Source organism: Parasteatoda tepidariorum, chromosome 7 (genome assembly GCF_982258835.1).
Source record: "Parasteatoda tepidariorum strain Cologne lab strain chromosome 7, Ptep-v5.0, whole genome shotgun sequence".
In the NCBI taxonomy this organism is placed as follows: Eukaryota; Metazoa; Arthropoda; class Arachnida; order Araneae; family Theridiidae; genus Parasteatoda; species Parasteatoda tepidariorum.
In genome coordinates, this window is record NC_141761.1 from 8,591,365 (window position 1) to 8,606,309 (window position 14,945).

The 14,945-nt window shown below is 25.8% G+C and overlaps 1 protein-coding gene and 2 long non-coding RNA genes across 7 annotated transcripts in view; 1 reads left to right on the forward strand and 2 right to left on the reverse strand.

Moving 5' to 3' along the window:
• Nucleotides 1–14,945, reverse strand: part of LOC107440777 (mitochondrial potassium channel ATP-binding subunit) — a 546,992-nt gene that overhangs the window by 379,909 nt on the left and 152,138 nt on the right. The gene's annotated exons all lie outside the window — the stretch shown is intronic.
• LOC147806797 (uncharacterized) overlaps nt 1–14,945 on the forward strand; it is a 494,278-nt gene that overhangs the window by 379,024 nt on the left and 100,309 nt on the right. The gene's annotated exons all lie outside the window — the stretch shown is intronic.
• On the reverse strand, nt 2,072–11,766 carry LOC147806804 (uncharacterized). The gene is made up of 3 exons (XR_015435238.1): nt 11,594–11,766; nt 9,995–10,101; nt 2,072–3,169 (listed from the first exon to the last, which is right to left on the reverse strand). It is a non-coding gene; the product is annotated as an uncharacterized LOC147806804 (long non-coding RNA).

Below are 14,945 nucleotides of genomic sequence, written 5' to 3' on the forward strand. Positions count from 1 at the left end.
AAAAACCTATAATCAGGAACCTTAAAGTTGACTTGATTGCAGATTTTTTCACCTTTAACATTAATTACATAATAAAAAATATCAGTTAAGAAAATAGTTTTAATTGGACAGCATAGAAACAAAAAATTAAGTTTTTCTTAAAATATGCAGTGAGATGGCAGATAAATGCTTTCAGAAATCTTGATTACTAAATTGTAGTTTATAAGAAAAATTTGAATTTTGTTTATTATGATTTGTTTTTATACGCTAAAATTCAATACATAAGAACCTCAATCGATCCTTCTCGGGGAACTATTCTTCACAAACCATAGATGCAGGAAAATGACGACTGAGGGTTAACTTTTAAGAATTTGTTAGAAAAGAAAAATTTAAAGTATGGAAATAATTAGCAATTCAAAATTATCACAAAAATTAAAAACCATGTCAGCAATAAAAATTTAAAATGACAGCTTTTTCCATGTTCAAAAAAATACTAGTACATAAAAATAAGGATTGCAAGCCAAAAATAAAATAGTGCAAATTTTTTAGCAAATATATAACATCTACTATCATTTTTACTAAATTAAAGTCCTGTATAAAATAAAATTATCCAAAAATAACGAACGATGAATACCAAAATGAGAATCACAGTTTCATACAAGTTATAATTAACAAATTCAAGCAATGTTATTTTTTATTTTATTTTTAATAACGTGCTGCATTTTTCATTACTGAAAATATTTCAAATTTTTACAAAATCAGTTGGCAAGCAAAAATTTATTACATATGATTTACTTTTTACCTTTAACATTCTCAATCAATGTAACTTTTTATCTGACCAACTAATGAGAAAAATTTGTTCAAAACTTTTGCTTTAAGCAATTTCTAAATTGAATGAATGATACGCAAGACTGAACAGAGGTTTTATGTGCCTCTGGTCAAGATCTACTACAGACCCATTCCTCAAAATACAAAAATCCTATTTTCATATTTGTAGAATGTTTTGTAAAATTTATAGAATATTTGTATAATACGTAGAATATTTGCAGAATATTTGACTCTTAATACAAAATTGCAGTTTTTACTTAGATATAAAAAACTTTCTTTAAAAAAACTATAATTAATAAAAACTAAATTTTTTAAAAAATATTTTTGATAGAGCCCTAAGCAGACCCAACCCCAGAACTATGTCCTTCTTCATCACCCCTTGAATACCGCCATAAACAAGAGGACTGAGTGAGGCAACAAGTGAAGTACTAAAGTAAAAATTAAGTAAATTTCATACAAAACAATTTATTATATGCTCGTTATTCATGTAAAAAAAATTCATAGCCAACTTTTAAAGTTTTACAAAAAAAATTTGGAAACATAGATATAAATTTAATACATAAATAATCAAGTTAGTTCATTAAAAAAATATCAGTCTCCAAGTCCAAAAAGAACTATTAAAATTAGAGGACTTTAAAAAATATCAAGAAATTAAAGTTTAGAAATTATATTAAAAATATAATTTTCTAATAAATAAGTTTCAACTATTAAGCTTTTTTTTAAAAAAAAAATTATCTACCACCTAATAGTTGAAACTAAAATCTGCCAAAATCATGATAAATGTAGCTGCTTACTTTCATATTATAATAAATTTAAGTGTTAATAATTTTTATACCAGAATAATTGACTTTGATAATTGTTTCAAGCAGTTTAATCATTCATTTTTCAATTCATTGTAATAATCACTTCAATTTTCCTACATTTAGCTACTGACATATCCTGCTTGCAGATACGACAAAAATACAGATAAATGTTGACCTATAGAGTCGTATTTCATGTAATGGTATATGCTAGGTTATAGGTTCAATACTATGTTTTAACATGACCAGTTTAATCTTGTTATTATAATACAGATGCAGACAAGGCTCTGATAATCAAGATTCACAGATACATACTTCAGAATAATATTGAGCAAAGGACGGAAACAACTAATCTAGGTTCATTTCGATTGCGTAAGTAATTTCAGCAACTAACTTATCTATTTTTTTTTTCTTTTTTAAAAACATTACTTATAAATAATAATAATTAAAAAAAAACTGTTTAAATCTAAAAACCAATAACATGAAAAATATATTCCAATACTCCATGAAGTTAAGAAAGAAGTAAAAAATTAAAAACAGGAGAAGTAAATAGCTAGGAGAGAAAATTACACAATACATGCTCAGCTTAAACATCTATGAGAGTTTGTCAAGCACGAGCCCTTTTGTAGGACATCTGGGGCAAAAAGCTGAATACTACTAGTTTTTAAAGATAGAGCACCGCCAAAAACGACTCCTATTATTATGAGCTAATGCATGTGCTCCGAAGAAGCGTTTGAAATTGGAATAGCTAGCGAGGAAACAAATTCTCCTTATTTTCGTCTCCCATTGTTATGCAAATCTGAACAGTCCAATTGATTTTGGCCCTCATTGTTACAGTGTTACTAACAATATTAAAACTTAAATAAATTGTTTAAAAACTACCATTAGCCACCATTCATTAAATTTTTGCCATCTCAAGGGTATTTCTATTATGTTTTAAAATTTTAATATTTTTTTGATGAATTTCTACTTGCAATGACACTTTTCATTAAGAATACTTGAATTGATTATAAAACAAATATCTATTAGCTATGAATTATTAAGTAGTTTTGATCAGCTTTCTGACATTTTTATTTCATTGTTCTTTCCTTGTTAGGGTTTCTATTGACTGCAAAATGTTAAAAAAAAGGGAATGGATTGCATAATTAGATCGGGGAATGGAATGCATTGGATCTTATTGATAGATATTATTATTAATATTTGATTTTTCTCTTCAATAAATACTGTAATTACAAAACTTGTTGGTTGAAAATACTTCATATACTAAAACATTCATAGATTAAATTTGTTACTTAATAAATGCTGACCAGGTGGCCGAGTGGTCGGCATGCCTGACTGCGAAACCAATGGTTGCGGGTTCGTATCCAACTTAGTGCATGGATGTTTCTCTGAGTGGGCTATTCTCTGTTGTGTGAATGTGGCCCAACCTATAAACAGGTATCTGTGACAGTGTAGCATGGGTAATGTTGCTCTCCTCCGTGAATTTTACAGGTGCCCATTGGGTAACTTTAAATGGGCAACACTTCCGGCATCTTTCAAGGTGAAGGATGAAAGCTCAGTGCCTGCCATTAAGATAAAAAAAAATTACTTAATAAATTTTAAAACTTACAATTGTTTATTAATTCATGCATTTACTTCTCTTTTTGCTTGCAAAGAAATTTTCTAAATTATAAAAAGATATTCACTAAGCATTAGGATGATTATGTAGTTTTTCGTCATTCTAAGGATATTTTAATTTGATTTTTTTTTTCAGTTACTTTTTTTGGTTGGATTGCAATAGACTACAAAAAATTTATAAAAATTATGGTAATAATGTCATTGATATTACGATAAGTTTTAAATTTTTCTTTTCAAAAATTATGTGATAAATACTGTACTCACAAAACTTGTCAATTGAATAAACATTATATTCCATAACATTCTAATGAGATTGAATTGTTTACTTAACAAAATGTTAAAAACCTAAAATTGCTCATAACTGCACGCATTTATTTTAATGAAAAATAAATAAAGGTCAATAAAGATACATAATTAAAAGAGTAAATAGCTTAAAATATTTACTCTATGAATTAATTCAAATTGTTGCAGCAAATTTGCTTAACTGAATTCTTACAAATGAAATTTAACCACTAAATATGTTCTTTTTTTTTACTCAATTAAATATATTTTAAATTTTAACCTTTGAAAAAGGGTAATATTATTCAACAAAAATCAAATTTATTTTCCAAGATGTATGTGTTAATTTTTTTAACAAATTATTTAAAAATATGATTATCCATGTTTTTTTATTATTATTAAAATATCTTTTGGTATAAAGTTTATTTTATTTTTTTATACAATTTATTTACAACTACTTATTTTTTTTATACAATTTCATGGCAAAAAATACTATTTAATGAATTAAGAAACATATTTAGAATTAAAATTATTAGGATTAGAGAAGGGTAATAACTGAAAATTTCAAAAAATAGGTATGCTCTTTTTTTAATTTATGGTAAATAGTATTTGTTTGAGTATAAGTAAGAATATATAATATAAAATACGAATTGCCAATAATATGTACATTTTGGCTATGAATAATTGAATCAAAGATATAAACAGCTTTATTTACTTATTTGTAAATATCAAAAATGAAATAAAAAACTATATCTTTATACATAAAATAGAGTTTTATGCTGTAACTGTCAATATAATTTCTACAGGTAACACTCTATAGAAATATACTTTTAAAAAAATGTGCACATGCATATCAGAAAAGAAAGTTATGTATTTTTTTCAAATCTGTATTATTTAAATTAAAGTAATGTAAGAAGAAGAAAAAAACATGGCGCTGAGACATAAGCACGGGAAAAATTGTTAAGAATTCAAACATTCCTTTCAGAAATCTAAGATTAATTACTTTTAAGCTTACAAAATTTTTACAAATCAAATTTATAATAACACATGCCACCAAAACGTTTTGAGGGAGCATGCATGAGCTCATAGCAATAGGATCTGATTTTTTAGGAACTCAGTCTCGTGAAACTAGTTTAAATAAAGAAGATTGCAGATTTAATAAAAAAAGTAAGCTGATAAAGAATTGTGGTGGCTAAAAAAAATTAAATACTTGAATGAGCAAATGTTAAATTGGTGGGTCTGTTTGTATTCCTGAGACCTTGAGGGCCTCAATTCAGAGTTTAAATGCGCTTCCGAATTCATAGTTCGTGATGTCACAAAAAGTTTAATCGGTTCAGTTGTTTTGGAATCAAAGCAAATTTGGGTGCTTCAGAGAAATGAGAGTCAACTATATTCACTAAAAAATTTAAACCGATTTTGTCTTTGAATAGTTTAGAAAGTCGCTTGATTTTAATATATTGATGAAACTTAACAGTTGAAAAAGTTCGAAGTCAGATATTCCAACTAACTGTCTATTTGATCACATCACAACATAGAGCAAAATACAACATAGCTAATTTTAAATATGGACACAGGCGAAAATATTTATCAATGTGGTGATTGTAATAGTTTTACTACTAAAAGTTTTGCTGAAATAAGAATGCGCTCTCTTTACTGCATTGGTTAATTTCATGCTTTGCTTCAAGATATTTTATATTTATTTTTATCCTAGAGAATTATCAATCATGTTGAATTTAGTATACTAATTTTGAAGCTCTAAAATATATAGAAGTTATTAAATTTTGTTAAAAATACATCGTCAGCAAAGTTATTTAATGCTCAAATAATACTTATCATATTATTCAAAATATAAAAGTAGTTATTAAAAACCTAACCTAAAAACTAGTTAGATTTTAGAATGTAGAATAAGCAGTCGTTTTCTCCGGATTTTGTTAGAACATTAAAAGTTAAATATTTACAATTTGGTGCCCGTCTTACCTAAGTGTTTTTTTCTTCATATTCTGACAGAAAACTGGTAAATTATTTATGAGTGAGATTTTTCTAAAAATAAGAAATCAAATTATTATATGTGAATTACAAATCGAAGAAATAATAGGAGAATGTAAGAATTTATGTATAGTAAAAGATCTTAGATAAAGTGCTCAATCAAAGGGATACCTTATTGTATATGAGAACTATTTTTTGAAATGAAATTAATTTGATTACTAAAAACAAATTAAAATATTGCTATTTTTCAAATGTTCTTTTTATTTATTTTTAAATTTGAGGTAATTTTGAAAAAAAAAATAAATAAAATAAACAACCAAACAAGCATTATATTTTAAAGGAAAAAATCTTCTAAAACATGAACGAAATTGTTTTTTTTTTTTTTTTTTAAATTCAGTAAAATGCATTCCTCAGTAAAAAAAAATTTCTGTCATTCAATACCATTTACTTAAAGAGACTCTAACATTTTCTAGTAACTAAATTCCCAATTTAATCATGAGTAAATTAAATGATGAAATATTTTTTGTATGGAGCCCTGCTATTTATTTTTGGGTAAATAAGTTTTATTATGTACAATAATGTTTTAATTCATAATTTTATTTTGATGATATATGTAAAAAAAAATTTCAAGAGTAATACTATTGGGTCTTAACTTTTGAAGGATCTGGCTTTATTATGATATGTCTCAGATTTTGATAATTATAGAGTTAGATTAGCTAGTTTAAAATGGTAAATCTGGAGGCTCATCAAATCAATGACATAAGACTAGACATTTTTTTCAAATTGTTTGTATTGATTTTTTTTTATTTAAATTTTCAAATTTTTTTTTTAAAAAATAAAGAACAAATTTTATTAATTTTCTTGTTTCAATTAACTCAACAAATCATTTTAAACAATTAGTACCAATTATATACATAAATTTCTCCATTACAACATCATCTGTGAAGCAAAATGCATAAACATATAGACAAACAAATTAGGCTAATTTTTCTGGAGAATCCGAAAAAGTTCATAATTAAGATTTCAAAGTTTACCCTCATCCTGCACTCAGGGGTGGAAGATCAAGTTTGTTATCTTTGACTGCTTATTTAAAATATTGCTTAAATCATGTTGAAATAAATTTTACTTATGTGGTTATTATTTAAAACAATTCCTTTTGCAGACAAAACCAATTGTGCTTTTATATGCTTTGTGAGGTTCTTTTGTGTTATTCATAATTATTATTTCTTATCAATTAGTTTTATTATTTACTAAAACATGTATAGCTACTTGTAATATTCGAAACAATGTAGCTTTGAAAATAATATTTGTAATAAATTATTTTTAATGTTTGATGAATTTTATTGCAAATTATAAAATATATTTTAATTTCAGCTGTTCTTCCTTTCTTTTAAGCTGTAATGTCACATTCTCCAAGACATGACTGCAAAACGAGATCCTGGAAGTAAATGATACAGAAATTCTCTTTATTGATCCTAAGTTTAATTGGAAGGTGTATTATCCAGCCTTTGATTCGACTATGGTTAAAGAAAATATGAAACTGCTAAAGAAAAGTTCTAATGTTTTGCTACTGCAGGATGGGAGGTTGTTGTGACCTTTTATACATTTTTATTGTTGGCCTATTCGTCATATTTATACAAATTCATTTACTCATGTTTTATTTAAACATGCCTTTGTTTAAATTTCTTATTTATTTGCAATATTTAAATAGTTAAGCACTGAGGATTCATTTCAAAACTGGTGAGTTCAGTAAACTATTTCCTAGATTTTCTTTTAAAATATTTATATTTGGTTCAAACTAAGAAAATTAAAACTTATTATGATTTATTCCAATCAAAGTTTTAATTACTTTAGATAGAAATTATTTCTATTTTTATATATGTAAAGATTTATACTGGTGAAAAGCTTCATTTTGAAATATTTGCCAAGCAACTCGCCAAGCTTTGTTGCATTATTGTAACATAAAATATAATAATCATTGTATTTTTTTATTTTTAAATTTCAATCTTTATTTCAGTTGATTGTTAAAGCATGTGTTTGATTATTTGAAAAATTTATTTTATTTCTATTATTATTGAAATAAATATTTTATTCTTCCCAAAGAATTCTTTTAATTTTTGAAAAGCTTATTTTAAAACAAGTTAGAAAACATGAATATTTATCTTGTCTCTCACACTCTCACAAAGTTACCCCATTTTTGGTAATTATTGAAAAGTATTAAAAAAATTATATATAGTAATATTATATATAAGAAGTAATTTTTAAAAATACAAATTCCCAAATCCCTTATCTGTTTCTACATTAATCCCTCTTTTTTTGGTATATGATGATTTGCATAATATTTTGTTTATTATTATTCAATGTTAACTATGGATACTTTACTTTTTATTTATACTTTACATTTATCTATTGACACTTTACTTTTCTACAATGGTAGTAAGTATATAAGTTTATCTTACTAATTTTTCAACATACTTTCATTTTTAATAGTCTTCGTTTATAAATACAACTTATTTTTTCAAAACAAATTTCAGCCCAACCATTAAAGCTACAAAATCAAATATCTGCCATCTTTCATTAGAATAATCTTAGAACTATAATCAAAATATCTGACAAACTTAAAATCAGTTTATAAGGGATGCCTGAAGGCTTAACTGATTTCAAATTAATGGTATTTAATCCCCCTTATTCTAATATGTGTATTCTAATGTTAATGTGTAAAATTTTATCATGATAGTGATTTCTTTCTTTTATTTTAGATATTTTGTCGAATCTTGTAAGGTTTTTTTGGTGAAGAAGGAAAGAGATGTAAAATTGTTATGAATGAAATAAAAAAAGTAAATGAATAATGTTCGAAACATTTCACTTGGTATTAAATGTTTAACTTCAATTGATTCTTGTATTATTTAAAATGCAAAACACATTTAAAGCCTATAACTAAATAATAGGGTACATAAAAAATATGCTCTTTATAAAATACAGTTTTTTTCCCTAGTTATTAATGAATTTATATAGTGTATAATTACAATAAATTTGTCTTAAAATAAATAATGTATTTTTGAATTAAATTATCATACAATTCATATAATGAATGCTTTAAATTTTACAATAATAAATTGCAAGTATGACATTGAAAATCTTCTTATATTTAAAAAATAATTTTAAAAAAAAATTGGTTTTTCATAAAAATGATATTCCTGATACGCAATGTGAAAATGATGAATAAAAGTTATGATCCCTTAATGCAATGTAAATTAATTTTATGACAATAAATTCTGAGACATTATTTACTGTGTATTTTTTAGACTAAAGTAAAAAAAAAAAGAATTGATTTGATAGATCTAACAGTTTTGATATTATAAATATTTTAAGATTAAAAGGTAAGTCAAAAATTGCATATTTCATACATTAAACCCTCATTTCTTTTTAAAAATTATTTCAAAGGACTATTTTATTAGGTTAAGCATAAAATATTGAATTTGAAGTTAGATAGCAATGTCAGTTGCATAAAAAAGTCAAAAAATTGTACTTTCTACACATGAAACTTTTATAAATTTTCGAATTGTTACACTATTAAATCAGTCATCTTGGTTTTATTCTCATTCAATTTAGCGTATACAAAGATAACAATACTTCACTTGCCTAGTTAGCAATGTTAGATACGTAAATGTGAACAAATAAACTGTACTTTTATTCATAAAAAACTTCTATAACATTAGTCACTCAACGATTCAAAGCAACAAAAAAAATCATAAAAATTCTAGATGGTATTTTAAGTTTATTCTCCTTTTACACCCTTATCCTATTAGAGAAGCAACATGAAATTCATTGATATCATAATATTTTTATGTTATGAGCTAGAAATCATAATCTTTTTTATACTATGCTGCTCCACTAATGTGGAATTGAAGAGTTCAGAATTTTAATTTTCAGCTAAATAAAGGCTTAAAAATGTACAAAATTAAATAAAAATCAATCAATATTGTACAGCGTCTGTGATTTTCTTTCCCTCCCTTTACAAACATCTTTTAGAAACTATGGGACAATAGCGTCACATGAAAAAATAAAATGTTAGTCAAAAGTTAGAACAAATAGCCAAAAATGGTAGCCCAATTACGAGCAACCGTTTGGGCAACTCTGAACTGAGAATTTGCCTACAGAGTAGCGGATAGAGTGGAGGTTCTGCTTAGGGTTGATCTTATTTTTCTTTCCTGTGATATAGCCATTTGTTTGACATATTTTTATTGGGTAAATAGTTCTATGAACAATTATGTCAGTTTTAAAAATATTAGCGTAAGAACAATTTACAGATACTGTCTGCCAGAAGAAAAAATATAGCATGTAATATAAAGACACCTTTTTTTTTTTCATTTTTATATTTCATTTATTTTTATTTTGGCATTTCAAAAAAATGAATTTATTTACATTTTTGAAACAAAAAATTTTAACTTCTAAAAAATATATGCAAAAGAGTTAAGTCATTTTATACAATGTAAAGAACATACCTATTTCCCAGATCAAGTCGAAACTGGTCCAAATAACTTTAACCATCTTCAGTCAAGCATAATTTATGAATACCTTTGTGAAATTTCTCAGCTCCATCAAAAGGGGACTAGAAAAAAAAATTATTAAGTGAGGAATTGAAAGACTCTTTTTCTCATAATTAAATTTCAACACGAATTAAATTGCACGAAAATTGAATAACAAGGTGAACTTTGAATGAAATATTGATAGCAAATTAAAATTTTATCTAGGAACACCCAAAAACTTAAACAATAATAAAAATAAATGGATAGGATAATTTTTAAAATTTCACTAATTGTTACTTCTTGACCACTTTGACTCTTGTTTTCTTTGAAATATCTTAAATCTTGTCAAAGGAGAATAAATGTAAACAAAAATTATATCATTAATTAAACTACACACTAATACTGAAATAAAAAAAAATTAATTATTTAATTTATTACCTGTGTACAATTTTTTTAGATATTCTTATAGTAATTGCAAAATAGTAAAAAAAATTCCCCTTTATTAATCTTGGTTTGTTAAGAAATAAAGAAATTGGGAAAATATTTTAAACTTTTTCCACAGAAATTCGTAAACAAAATTTACCTAAAATTAAACAATAACATCATGCAACTTTAATTTAAAAAAATTATATCATATCAAAAAATATTTAAATCGCTTATTATTACTTGAGCGTTCAACAAATATCCGTAAAAAATAAGAAATATAATAAACATAGAATATAAAATCTAATCACATTATAGTTAATTCAATTAAATGGTAATGAGACTTTGAAATAAACAGACATAAACTTGATAAACAAAATATATAACAAAAAATTTTATGCCACCAAAATATAAACAAATGACATAAAATAAAATTTTACCAGCAACTCCCAACAGCTTTATTTTGTTCTCAATTTCTAATTTTTTGTTTTTATTTATGATCTGTACTTTACAAAACTTATTTGCATACAGTGCTAAGAATGTTAAAAAAAATATCAAGCATGTTAACCATTCCAAGCCTCTTCCTGTTCCTTTTTAACTATCATAATTTTAGACAACAGCCAGATTTTTATAATTCCCAGATAAGTAGCTGACCTTTAAATGCTACATTTTAAGATTATACATTAAATCCAGAAACTTGTTAAATATTAGAACTTTATAAGCAGATCCTGCAGTAATAAATTACCAAGTGTTTTAACAAAAGAAAAAACTAACACCATATAACCATTGAGAAAAGTATTAAGAATGAGCAAAATACAACAATAAGAAAAATGTTTGTAAAATAGAGTTATAATGATGGCTATAGCTTCTTAAAAACTCTTAAGAAAATGTTAAATTAATCTATAGATTAAGATGAATAAACAAATGAATGTGTGCAGTGAAATAGTGAAGAAGCTTTATCTGATTATTGAGATTGTAGAAGTATATATATATATATATATATATACACATATATATTGATACAAATAAATGAATATTCTTCATAATTCCAAGAGCATTTAAACCCTAAAATTAGAATTATTAAAAAATGGAGAAACATTAAGCTTAAAATAATGATTGAAGCAGAAAAAATGTAGAAACTTTAAAACAAACCAGTTCTAAATTTTGACTAGGAAGACGGGCTTCGACAGTTTCTAAGCGATACTTATGTGAAGCTAAGCTCCTCATTTCACCATAAGTTTTCCAATCGTGAAAGGCACGGCTGCTAAATTCTAAAATAGTTTGTAAAGACAATGTTCAACATAAGCTGGAAAATGATACAAAAAAAAAATTTATAAACATATAGAACACACTTTTATAAAAATATATTTTATAATTAAAATTTATAAATGCATTTCTCGATTTAAAACTTAAACTAAAGCAAACAAGTTCACAGAGTTCACACATATTTGCAAATTATATACAATATTCCAGTGCTTTAATTCTAACAGTTTTTCCTTCCTAGCATCCTAGTTAGAATTATTTAAATTATTCATTCCTAGTTAGAATTATTTAAAAAAAAAAAAAAAAAACTCCTGTCATTCAATCAAAACAGGATCATTTTTAAAATTTGGTGTCACTTGAAAACTGGAAAGAGAAACAACACCTTTTCATTACATGAGAGTATAATTTTTATAAATACAAAAGCAAATAAACTTCTTTATTAAATAAATGTTTTTCATACTTTTTTAGCATTATTAGTTAACACATTTTTGGTTAAATATCCTAAAGATTGGCATGTCTGTTGCCATAATACCTATTATTTTTGCATATTCTAGATCAGTGATTCTCAACCTTTTTTTTTGTGGCGGTACACTTTTAACAATTTCGAAATTTGACGGCACGCAATGAAAAAAATTAGTTTAAAAGTTGTTTACTTACCTATAATACACTGTGTTAAATAGTTTGTGATAATAATTTTGAATGCGAAATAAAATAATATGTACTACAAAAGCATGTTTATTAAGGGATTAATTATTTCTTCCGACAAATTTTTCATTAGTTAGTAACAGCTATTTATTTTTTTTGCTAGATTTTAATTGTTAGCTTGTTTTCTATAGTTATTAACTGTTCTGTTTTTTAAATTGTTATTTTTTTTGCGATTTCTTATTAATTAGTTTTTCTGCTAATTATTAATTGTTAGCTTATTTTTCTGTTAGTTATCCTTTGTTAATCTGTTTTTATAACTATTAATTGCATAGCTTACTTTAATGATTAGCTTTTATTTCTGTTTGAAAGTTAATATTTAGCTTGCTTTCCTTTGTTAATTTATAATTTAAATGGTCATTAAATTTCCTACTTTTTTCAACATTTTTTAAAATTGTGAGCCATAGACAGTTTAAACACTTCCTTCTTATTTAAATTTATTTTAAGATTGTCAGAGACAAGACATTTCTCTGTTCTTTCAGACAACATTCTCTCTCCACGCCCATTTCTTATACTCTACAGCTGCTCATATGGCAGAAGGGAAAGAGAGACTTCCTTCTCTTGTAGATAGTGGTCTCCAGGAAGTGAGTCCAAAAAAGGATTAGGGAGGGAAAATTCCAGGTATGCTGACCATTCCTTGGAGTAACATTAAGCATGAAAAAATAAAAAGCACAGTAACAGGTGGAAAAAATGATGATGAAATTTCCAGTGGGGTTTCTAAAAAGCAAAATTTTTTGAAGGAAAAAAAAAAGTAATACTATATAGGCCGCCCCGTTAGATACGCCTTCCTACTAAATTTTCAAGTTTTAAATCAATAACGCTGCGGCCTATCTCCGCGAAATTACGGTATATATATCAGGGTGCGTAGCCATATCTTTGAATAAAAAATAAGCACTTTTTAAAAACTTTTCAAGCACTTTACAAAAATTTTTAAGCACTCAAAAAATTCATATCCAATCAATGATATTATTGAAAAACAAAAACTTTTTATGGATGGTGTTTTCTACACTAGGGAACGCTGCAAGCTCGGGACTCAGGGTTGCCAGACGTAGTATTTTTAATACTACGGTAGTATTTTTTCACCAAAAAAAAAAGGGTATGGTATTTTTCGTAGTATTTTTTTAAAATGTGGTATTTTCAGTTTTTTTTTTTAAATTTTATTTATTTATTTTATTTTCATTTCCTAAAACAAAGAAAAGTGCCACTCTAGTTTTGAAGTAAAAAACAATTTCTGAAATAATCCAACAGTTTATTTTCTATTAGTCACTGTATCTAGTGATGATTGTGAAAAATAAAAGTTCGTTTATACTAGTAGATTATAATATAAATTGTTTCTTATGCACGTTGATTAAGTATATTTTACTTTTCTTTTCTATGTAGGATGTGAGACAAAATATGAGATTTTATATTTTCATTTAGGTTCAATTTTATACAACTTTGAAATAAATCGTTTATGATACACAAGAGACATTATTATGATACACGCAACTCTTTGTTTATTCTTCAAAAGACAAAGTTGCTGATAAAAATATTAGTTACTACACGTATATCTGAAGTATAATTGCACAAAAGGATAATAATTGTTTTAAGATAATTGTTAAAGGATAATTGTTTTTCAATTATAATATTATTTTATCCTCAACTAAAATAAATTTAAATATAATTCTAAAAAACTTTTGCCAGACGATATAAATAATGTTAATTATAATAATAATAATCGTCTGTCTCAGTTTTCGTCTGCATAAGCTTTCAAAAAAGTCCTGTAGATAGCGCTTAAGACATGTAGTATTTTGTAGTATTTTTTCGGATGAAGTCGTAGTATTTTTTATTTTCAGAGTCTGGCAACCCTGTACGGGACTGCCTAAATTTCCGGGTTACTGTTTCAGTTGTATTTTAAAGCCATTTAGCATCATTGTGTTTTGAGATTCTTGCAAGCAATGTATTTGATTACTTATGTTTACAATGCTAACAATACTTGTGTTTACAATACTAAAGGTGTTAACACTAACGTAAGATGGTGCACAGCTTGCAACACGAACAAACAGTAATAAACAAATGGAAAGAGGCCAAATCAAGACTGCCAAAAAAGCGAGTTATTCAAAATCTAGCAGCCATGTCACCTTTTTTAATAATAAATAACAAAATAACTAAAACACATTTTCACTCCAAACTTCCCAGAATTACATAATAACATTGATATCTTATGTCACCCTACGTCAAAAAAAGTGTTAGAAGTAAAATAAAATAAAATAAACAAGAATAAAATTAAAATAAATTAAAAAGAAAAACATTTCATAAGGATCTGATATTCTCTATCGGAATTGGAGCACTCGGGTTTCGCAAGTGTCGTCTAAGTGTGCGCGCATGCGCAAGTCATAACGTGGGTACGACATGAAGTCCGCGTGAATGATTACGTAGGCAACTCCCCATTTTCGTGAAATGCATGGGATCCACCACATATCACTGAAGGGAAGAAAAAAAATGATTCGGAAAAGAAAGCACTTTTTAAAAATGCCTACTGAAAAAAGCACCTTTAAAA